The 9,353-nt window shown below is 50.4% G+C and overlaps 1 long non-coding RNA gene across 1 annotated transcript; it reads left to right on the top strand.

Moving 5' to 3' along the window:
• Window positions 1-2,912: 2,912 nt before the first annotated feature.
• Window positions 2,913-9,317, top strand: LOC108539088 (uncharacterized). The gene is made up of 3 exons (XR_001888274.1): window positions 2,913-3,041; window positions 8,284-8,428; window positions 9,064-9,317. It is a non-coding gene; the product is annotated as an uncharacterized LOC108539088 (long non-coding RNA).
• The last annotated feature ends 36 nt before the right edge of the window (window positions 9,318-9,353 follow it).

The raw sequence follows: 9,353 nt of genomic DNA, 5'->3' as shown, positions 1-9,353 counted from the left end.
TTATCTTATAAAAATGAGCATACTCATATGTTATGGCACAGTAATTCCTCTACCACAGGTCCTGGAGAAACTCTTGCCCATATGTACCATAAGCAGTAAAAAAAGAAAAGAAATGCTCCTGTAATGTCATTCATAATCACAAAAATCTGGAAATAAGCCAAATGTTCATTAATAGGAGAATGGGTAAATTAATAGGAGATGGGTAAATAAATTATACTCTTAAAAAACTAAATAATATGTCATTTAGGGCAATCATATATATGCAATAAAACAATTGTTTTTTAAAGGAAGGGAATCCTAAACATAAATTCAGGGTAGTAGTTATCTCTGGGGCTGAAGGGTGTAAATCAGGAAAAGGGACAAAGGAGGAGCAGATGTTAGGATCAGAACCCTAGTTCTTGGGTTGTGTTGTGGGTTCACAAGTGATTACCGTATTACTCAAATACATTCAAATATATTTACATAGAGGCCCAGGCACAGACAAGCATGAAATAGGAGCCAAGGTATGTTATGAGCCAAGGATTATGATGAATCCAAAAATAAGTCTCACTTTAAGCCGTTTGAAAAACAGAAAAGCAAAACAACAAAATAATTTTTAAGAAATTGAATATAGGGTGCTATACTCTGAATGTGTCCCCCTAAAATTAATCAGCAATGTCACAGGATTAGGAAGTAGGGCCTTTAGGAAGTGATTCAGTCATGAAAGGAGAGTCTTCACTAATGGGTTTAGGGTTCTTACACAAGGACTGGAGGGAGTGGGCTTCCCCTGTTTTGCCCTTCCTCCTTCTGCCACGTGAGGACACAGTGCATTCCTTCCTGAAGACACAGTGCACAAGGCGCCATCTTGGATGCGGAGACCAGGCCCTCACCAGACACCAATCCTGCTGGCACCTTGATCTTGGACTTCCAGCCTAGGGAACTGTGAGAAATACATTTCTGTTCTTCAGAAATTACCCAGTCTAGTGTATTTTGTTACATAGTAGCACAAACCCACTAAGGCATAGTACCTTTTGTCATTTTCTTCTACAATTTTCTTTGTTGCCTCTTTAGCAGTGGGTCATTTTATATTTGATCCTTCATAATATCTCTTACTTTGGGTTTTTCACATTTCTGTTCCAAGTGTATTCTTAGATACATATTTTTCACTATTTGTTAGTATCCAGGTCAGAAAGTCCAGAATACTTTCTTATAAGTGTTCAGGTTCTGCAACAACGTAAGTATTAATGCCTCCTGTAAACTAGGTATTTCCTTTCCAGTTGTAACTGCCATCTGGAAGCAAAGTGGAATTACTTTGATTACTTTGATTACAATGAGTGTGGGGTTGATTTTTAATGTATCTAGGGTATGGTTAAATGCTGGTTTTTAATCACACAGATACATCAATGGCTTGGCACACTAGGGTATCAGTTGCTAGTTATCTCTGTATTTATCCATGCTGTTAGAGAGGGAAAGTACAGACCGTGAAGTTGGACCAGCTGTCATACCCACAACATTTGGGGAGCTTTGATTTTTTTTTAACCTTTAGCTGCCTAACTGTCACACGTAGCAGCTCAGGTGAAAGGCACTCTTATTGTGGGGACTTTCCCTTACTGCTCTGTGGTGCAAAAGAGCAGACCTATGTATAAGCATTTAAGTATTTTGTGCATCAACAGGACGATTAAAGGAACAAATTCTTATTGTATCTTTTGGTCCCTGAAGACAAAACCACGGTGACAGTAACTAGGTCAAGGAGTTGTATTCAGAGAGGGTCAGCCCTGGTCTTTGAGCATGAGTCTCCTTTACCCCACTGTCAAGACTCACTGAGCAGACGGGAAAGTTCAGGTGGAACATGCAGTGAATAGCAAACATGGTGGGGGGTGCTCACTGTCCCGTGCTGCCAGGCCTGCCATGGTCAGCAGACCTGTCTTCTACCTGCCAACAGGAAGGTTGATAAACATTTTCTTGGAGAGTTTCTTGATTCTTCCCAGTTGTGGCAAGATGGACTGACTTAGAAGAGCTCAGGAAGGTTGTTAAAGAACACAGAAAAACAAGATGAATTGTACTCCTCAGCAGGCCTAGGTTAGAGCAGCATGTCCTTGAAGCCTGGGCCACTCCTGGGACACAGCATAATGCCCTTAATGACTTGAAATTTGGTGGAGAGGAGGTTGCTAATCACTGTGTCCAGGGACAAAAAGAGACATGAACAGCAAAAAGTTATAAAATAAGCAGGACTAACATCTGCTTATTGTGGGAGGTGGGGATTTAAGATATAAGAATTTAGCTGCATGCGAAGTTCACACCTTAATCTCAGCACTTGGGGAGGCCAAGGCAGGAGGACGGCTTGAGCCCAGGAGCTTAACATGAGCCAGGCAACATAGTAAGTCCCCATTCATACACAAATGTTTTTGAAGAAAAGTCGTTGAGTGTGGGGGCACATGCCTGTAGTTCCAGGTACCTGGGAGGCTGAGGCAAGAAAATCGCTTAAGCCTGGGAGATTGAGGCTGCAGTGAGCTATGATCACACCAATACACTCCAGCCTGTGAGTCCGGAGACTCCAGCTGGCGCCCTAAATCTCCTTTCCACCGGTAGAAGTCAGCTCAAGGAGGTCCTGAGGACAGGACTCCCGCGGAGCCGACTCTGGGAGGCCCGCAGCCCCCACTCCCACAATGCTCACTACTACATCCCCACTTCAGCCGCCACCGCGACTGCCACAGAAGCCCCCGCACATGCGTTGGCAAACCTGTGTAAAGGGGCCGCAGCCGGACTTTCAAGAGCAAAGCACAAGTCGGCCTGGGCAATGCGCATGCGCGAGGCGCAAGCCCATTCTCCTGTCACAGTGACTCCAATGGTTGGCTGAGGACGACTCCCTGAGCCCCGACAAAGCAGAAGCCCTCCGTGGCAGTGCGTCGGTGTCGAGGCGCCAGCCTCACCAATCCAAGGGATCGACAAAACCGTTTTGGGACACCACGATACACAGAGGGCCTACCAGGATGCAGAAACAGACGGAGTCCAAGGAAAGCAGCGCGGCATCCCAGCCTCAGGCCTGCCTGGACGGTGATCCGGTGAGTCCCCCCAAAAGTCGTACCCCCCGTGATCTCGAGGACAGGTCTGCCTGTGTGCCCGTGGACTGCTCTCTCACCCGAGAGTCGTTCTCCTAAAGAGCAAAACCCCACAGTCTCAGGGATTGCCTGGGGGGGGTGTTTCTGTGCCGCTGCTGTGTATCTGTGGGTGTGTATCACATTCTTTCTTCTCTCTGCGTCTCTCAGTCTCTGTCTCTCTCTCTCACTTTCTCTGTCTCTCTGTCTGTGCGCCCGTGTGCGGGTAAGTGTTGGGGTGAATGTGCCCTATGCACCACAAAGCAACTTCTGGCATGTCTGCCTGTCTTTACTGAGCCTCTTCTGCGTCTCTGGCTGGGTCACGTGGCAGGTTGTCAGTCCTTTTCGCTGCGGTTCCACTTTGGGTTTGTGAAGGCTTCGACCACATGTGGAGAGGCACCAGTCCCGGAGAAATTGAAATCTCATCCTTATCCTGAGTGGCCTCTTTTCTAGGATCAAGATGACCACATTCCAGCCAAGGACAAATAGCCCCACAGGAGTTCATTGTCCTGCAGGAGGGAAGCAAACCTAAGTCAAAGAAGATGGTTCTATCTCCTCATGGCTCTTCTCCGAGAAATGAAACCACATCAGGACACAATCTTAAAAAGAAGCAGGAAAGGGGACATGGCAAGGATCCCTGTACTGGGACGCTGGACTCTCTGGACAACTCACCCGTTTGGCACTCCTTTCCTTATGCCCGTGGTGGTAAAACTGTGCTGTATCCTGCCTGGGCTCTGGCCTCTGCTCTGTCCTCCCTCTTGCTCTGTCTGCCCTGTTTTGAGGGGTCTAGGTGCTTCTTGGTCTGGATCAATGCCTTCAACAAAAAACACTTCCCAGTCCATCAGGGAGAAAGTTCGTGGAGATCCGTGTCATCAATGTTTCTCTCTCCAAACCTGCTTCTGGTTGCTTGGGCAGTTTTGACAACCCTGGAGCTCTGAACTTCCATACCTGTCTCAGACAGGGAAGCTCCCTCGGTCTCCATGTTTCCCCTGATGGCTGCGTAGTTTGCCTAGAATGAGCGGTAGGCGACAGTGGCTGGCCTTGGCTTCTAGGAAAGTGCATTTCCTCTGCACTTCCTGTCTTATTCTTGAGGGACATCCTCTCCTTTGCTCCTGGGTGGGCTGCATCCCACAACTGAATCTTTTGGCTGTAAGGAATGTCGAGGAACCAATGGGACTGGGCTGGGCCTGGGGCTGGGCGCAGGGGAGATTGCGTCGGGGCTACCTGGGCGGTGAAGTGTGGGGAGTGGGGTGAACTTTGCAGAACCCTCTTTGCTCCTTTGGCAGGCATTTCAAAATGTGGCTTGGGCTCAGGCACAGACCCCTTCCTGGTTCCCAGGTGTTCTTCGATTTTCCTTGGCATTGATGGAAAGGTCACCTGTGCCCCCCTTCCACCAGGCACATGCGTGGACACCATCGTTTGTTTCGCCATTGCCCATATGCCCTCTGTGTCACACATTCACACCATCTGCTCTGGGATACACCAGTGCGATGTGTGGTTGCATTGGCTCCACCTCGGATTTGCCCCTGTCCCTGTGTGCACGTGTGCTGGAAAGCGGTGTCGGCTTGCAGGAGCCCCAGGGCTTTTAGAAGCCGGGCAGGCCACTGCTCTTTCAAAGGAGGAGGGAGGCAGAGGGCTCATGGGTCAGTGAATTTTCAGCTGACACCACGCCTTGAGGCCTATAGGATCATTCTGCGCTGCAGCAAGGCCCTGCCTGCCTCACCAGATGCGGTGAGCCCATCCTTTCTCACTCAGAGGGGTCCAAAATCGCATCTGAAGAGGAGTCCTGAGACCCCAGCAGGCGCCTTGAGGCTCCCCCTCCACCGGTGGCAGTCGGCTCCAGGAGGTCCTGAAGACAGGACTCCTGAGGATTTTGGCCGTGGGACGCCCGCGGCCCCCTCTCCCACGCTGTCCCCTACTGGACCCCAGATCTAGCCGCCACCGCGGCTGCAGCAGTAGCCCCCTGCCGCCACGCAGCCGCCTCAAGTGGCCACAGTTTGACTTCCAGGAGCAGAGCGCGAGTCGGACCAGCCAATGCGCATGCGCGAAGCGCGAGCTGACTGTCCCGTCACAGTGATTCCCACAGTTGTCTCAGAAACTCGTCCCTGAGGCTTGGCAAAGGAGGGCTCAAGGAGCCCTCCGTGGCAGTGCTTGGGTATCAGGGCTCCGAGTCTCCGGCCTGCCCCACAGTGTTTTCATCCCCTTTCCATTCTGAGCCGCCTCTGCTAGGATCCAGAGGACCACACCCCAGCCAAGGACAAACGCCTCCCCGGTGCTCATTGTCCACCCGCAGGAGGGTGCCCACAGACCTTCAAGAAGACGGTTCTCACTCCTTTCGCCCTCCGCCCTCATTGAGTAATCTAGCCACAGCTCGACACAGGAACGGAGAAGGAAGCCGGCAATGACATGGGGCAAGCATCTCTGTCACACAAACGCTGGCCTGTCTGTCCAAGTCACCCGTTTTGCACTTCTCCCCGGATGCCCGTGATGGTTGCATTTGCCATATCCTGCCTGGGCTCTGGCCTCTGCTCTGTCTGCCCAATTTTGGACAAGCCTTGAGGCTTCTTCGTCTGGCTCAGTGTCTTCAACAAAGATCACTTCCCAGTCCATCAGGGACAAACTTTGTGGGGGGCCATTTCATGACTGCTTCCCTCTGCAAACCTATTTCTGGTTGATTGGGCAGGTGTGATGATCCTGGAGCTCTGGGCTTCCATACCTGTCTGGGACGGGGAAGCTCCCTTGGTCTCCATGTCCCAACTGCTGTCTGCCTGGTCGGTCCAGGAAGAGCAGGAGAGGACACCAGCGTGACTCACCTTTGCCTTCTGGAAAAGGCAGTGTTGCATCCCACCTGCACTTTCTCATTCCTGAGGGTCATCCAGTTCCTCTGCTCCTGAGGAAAGTGCCTGCAAGCACTGAATATTTTCGCTGCCACGGATGTCAGGGGGCCAAAGGACTGGGTTTTGCTGGGTGCAAGGGAGGTGGTTCAGGGTACCTCCATCATTGCCCGTCTCGGCATCGCCCCATATGGCCTCAAAGACACACGCTCACTCTATCTGCTCTTGGGGGACGTCAGTGCCACGTGTGGTCACATTGCCTCCATCTCGGACTCGCCTCTGTCTCTCTTTGCACATAGGGCAGAAAGGAGTGTTGAGATGCGGAGTAGCCGGGCCTTGGAGATTAAGGCAGGAGTCNTTTTTTGAGACGGAGTCTCGCTCTGTCACCCAGGCTGGAGTGCAGGCTCACTGCAAGCTCCGCCTCCCGGGTTCACGCCATTCTCCCGCCTCAGCCTCCGGAGTAGCTGGGACTACAGGCGCCCGCCACCAGGCCCGGCTAATTTTTTTGTATTTTTAGTAGAGACGGGGTTTCACCATGTTAGCCAGGATGGTCTGGATCTCCTGACCTCATGATCTGCCGGCCTTAGCCTCCCAAAGTGCTGGGATTACAGGCGTGAGCCACTGCGCCAGGCAACACAAGTTTTGAGAGGACGGGAACTGTGGCAAGGATCTGTGAGTGTGCAGGCTGTGTTTCACATATCATTAAACATAGTCTAGTGAGTGTTCTGCAGATAGCTGGCATTTAAGTTTGTTTTACTGAATCAAGGAAAAGAAAAAATGCTGAGAAAAAATGACACAACTTGCCTGCCAGTCCATCTGATCGTTACAAAGTTAATAGTAATTTTAATTTATCCTCTCATGTAAAGGTCCTTGGCAGTGATACCTAATTTCCTAAGATAGCCTTGCTTTATTTTGTATGATAAAGCTGTCATGCATATTAGAGTATCTGGAAATTCTTCCCAACACCCTTGACATACGTAATTAATACATTCCCAAAATAATATACCAAAACAAACAACAGAAAATCATTTGTTACTTAGTTCCTTCAAATTTGTTTATTCAGTTGTGGTTCCTTCATGCAGGAAACATTTCATGTGTGTCTGGCACTCTTCCAGTCACAGATTTCATCTTAAACAACCTAAGGATTGAAATGCTTGTGCCCTTTGATTAATTTTTCCTACATAAATACTTTGATAAAGAGCTACACTGAGGCCGGGCACAGTGGCTCACACCTGAAATCCCAGCTCTTTCGAAGGCTGAGGCGGGCAGACCATGAGGTCAGGAGATCCAAGACCATCCTGGCCAACATGGTGAAACCCTGTCTCTTCAAAAATACAAAGAATTAGCCAGGCAAGGACAAGCGCTGGCTCATGCCTGTAATCTCAGCACTTTGGGAGGCTGAGGCAGATGGATCACATGAGGTTAGGAATTCGAGACCAGCCTGGCCAACATGTTGAAACCTTGGCTATACCAAAAATACAAAAATTAGACCCAGAAGGTCATATCCAAATGAGAAAGGCATTGTTTGGCTCAAATTGTCTGACACTAAGGAACAGTGCAGACTGGCCAAGTGAGGTGGCTCACACCTGTAATCCCAGCACTTTGGGAGGCCAAGGCGGGTGGATCACCTGAGGTCAGAAGATCAACACCAGCCTGACCAACATGGTGAAACTCCATCTTCACTAAAAAAAAATTACAAGGAAATTAACCAGGTGTGCTGGTGCAGGCCTGTAAATCCCAGCTATTCAGGAGGCTGAGGTAGGACAATCGCTTGAACCCAGGTGGCAGAGGCTGCAGTGAGTGGAGATCATGCCATCATACTCCAGCCTGGGCAACAAGAGCAAAACCACATCTCAAAAAAACAAGAATAGTGCAGAGTTAAAGCAGATTTATTTTCAAAGAAGCAGGGAATCTGGAATTTTGGGTGAAATGTCCCAATTTCCAGAAGCTGAAAATGCTCTCAAATGTAAAATTCAAGTTAGCCTATATCAAGCTTCTCCTTGTTCTATGTGTCAATAGCTAGTCTGTATCTTCACCTATGCATATTTAAAAATCAACCTTAAGAAGGCCCTTGGCCACCATAATCCTTCTACACTAGCAAGAGCCCAGCCTCCGAGACTAGGCGTCCTTCCGCCTCCCACTGGAACGCCTTTCCCAGCATCTCCAAGATAACAAACTGGTCAGGGGCAGCTGAGACAGCCCTACTTCTGGGAGTCCTCCCCAACCACTTGAAATTGCAGGCATCTCTGCTGTCCCTGCCTTTCATCCACATCACTGAACAATTAAGTGCACATGTCTCTGTACTTTCATTTAAACCATTCCTTGTGTGTTTACAATTAACTACTTCATGAATGACTGCGGTACGGATGGAGCAGAAAGGAATGCTGAGGGAGGACTCCTGTTCGAATGAGCCCTTCTTCCAGAACTAGGAATGAACTTTCCCTAGTACCAACAAGGCAGCCTCCAGGGCAAGAAAAGGTAACGGGATCCATCCTGCTGACATCCAAGATGGAATTACAGGTAACTCTCACCTCTTTTTTGACTCTCAGGTGGAAACCCCCTCCCCACAAGGTGAAGCGGAGTCCGCTCCAGAGCCCCACAGTTGGGGTCGACGATGTCACAGAAATCACTAGGGCAGCCAATTCCTATCCACAGGGGGCCCAGGATGACCCAGCACCCTCAAGCTCAGCCCCAAGCTCGGGCCAGGGAGTGAAGCCCTTGTCCCCAAGCAACAGAGTGAGGGTTTGTCTCTAACCCTGTGGGCTCCAGTGAAAGGAAAACGGCCTGGAGGTGCCCACAGGAGAGCGCCCGAGTTCCGAGACAGATCTATGGCTCCCAGCCTGAGTCCCCGTGAGTAACACAGGGACGCACAGGGCATGCTGCCTGCCTATAGGGCACTCACGGAATGCGGGTGCACGGTGCGGATCCTGAAGCCGGTCAGGTAGAGGTGCGGAGGTGTAGGGAAGACCTGGAGGGAGGCCTCCCTGGGTGCCAACCAGCCTAACCAGCCGGGACCAGCGACCAGAAGTGCTTCTGACGTTAACGCGACACACGGAAGGTGTGTAGGGTACGTAGTGGAAGTGACCGCAGAGGCCTCTGGGTATTGTAGTTTTGGAGCTAGAGAGGCGGGCAAGCAGTTGGCTTTGCCCACACAGGGTGCCTCTGACATCTGCACAGCGCACACAGCCGAGTTTAGGAGCCCACTGTTAAGATGCCCAAGTGACGTTGACAAGTTTCTCCTCTGCCAGCCAATGAGATCTGCTGACTGCGAGAGCATCATGGGACTGCCGAAGGATTCTGGAAAACGTGGTCCCGGGTGGCCAGTGTGCACTGACCTTCACCTGCAGGTGAGCTAAGCTCACCACGCAAGTCTCTGCCCTGGTGCAGCCTTCCCCAAGCAGATGCCAGGTTGGGGCAGAAGTGGCTCAGGCAGAGGCAATGCTCT

This window comes from Rhinopithecus bieti, unplaced genomic scaffold (genome assembly GCF_001698545.2).
Source record: "Rhinopithecus bieti isolate Rb0 unplaced genomic scaffold, ASM169854v2 scaffold_15776, whole genome shotgun sequence".
Taxonomy (NCBI): domain Eukaryota; kingdom Metazoa; phylum Chordata; class Mammalia; order Primates; family Cercopithecidae; genus Rhinopithecus; species Rhinopithecus bieti.
Note: the sequence above shows the minus strand (reverse complement) of the source record. Positions and strands in the feature narration are given on the sequence as shown.